Genomic DNA, 981 nt, shown 5'->3' on the forward strand with positions numbered 1-981 from the left:
TCTCTCTCTCTCTCTCTCTCTCTCTCTCTCTCTCTCTCTCTCTCTCTCTCTCTTTCTGTCTCTCCCTCCTGCCTCCTCTCTTCTCTTCCATGTGAGTGAGTGAGTGAGTGAGTGTGGTGAGTGTGGTGTGTGTGTGTGTGTGTGTGTGTGTGTGTGTGTGTGTGTGCGTGTGTGTGCCTGTGTGTGTGTGATGAATCCACATATTCCGAAGTGGTTATAATAGAACTTTTATTCTTCTGTGATTCTGGAGGTCAGAATCCTGAATTCAAGTGTCAAGGGGACTAATTTCTTCTGAAGTTTTTAAAACAGAATCCATTTGCAGTGATGATGATTATTTAAATACATCATACTACCCAGGTAATACCAGGTGATACCATCAAGAGATGGAATCTGAGGAGGCTGGCCATTAGTACCTCTCCCCAAGGCTGAGGGAAAGAGGATTCACTTGGTATATGACTGTTCTTTTCTGTTCCTGTTCCTGTGATGATGCAGTATTTGGCCTTTTACCCTTCTCTTTTCCACCATGAAAGGATGTAGCAAGAAGACCCTCATAAGTTGTTAGAGCCTGGATCTTGTCTGTCCTATATAAATCACCTATATCATGTGTTCTGTGATAAAAATATGGAGAGGATAAAAAATTATTTCTCTATTTTCTGTCTCTTAGAGAATACTTGTACTCTTTGGCTCCAGACACCCTCCTCCACACCCAAACCTGAGACTTCTAAACTCACTGCCTCCTCCCTGTAAGGATTGTTGTTAATGGTTGGCCTACTAGAATAATTCAGAATAATCACCTCCTTTCTAGAATTTTTACTTGAGTGTAGCTTTAAATTCCTTTCCCATCTCAAAAAGCAACTCCAGGGACAGATGCAGATATGTTTGAGTGACTGTCATGACTGCCACACTTCTTAGGATGCACAAGGAGAAAGGCAACTAAAAACGCTCTTCTTCCCTTTTTGGTTTTCCTCCCAGGTGTACTAG

Source organism: Microtus ochrogaster, linkage group LG5, assembly GCF_000317375.1.
Source record: "Microtus ochrogaster isolate Prairie Vole_2 linkage group LG5, MicOch1.0, whole genome shotgun sequence".
Taxonomy (NCBI): Eukaryota; Metazoa; Chordata; class Mammalia; order Rodentia; family Cricetidae; genus Microtus; species Microtus ochrogaster.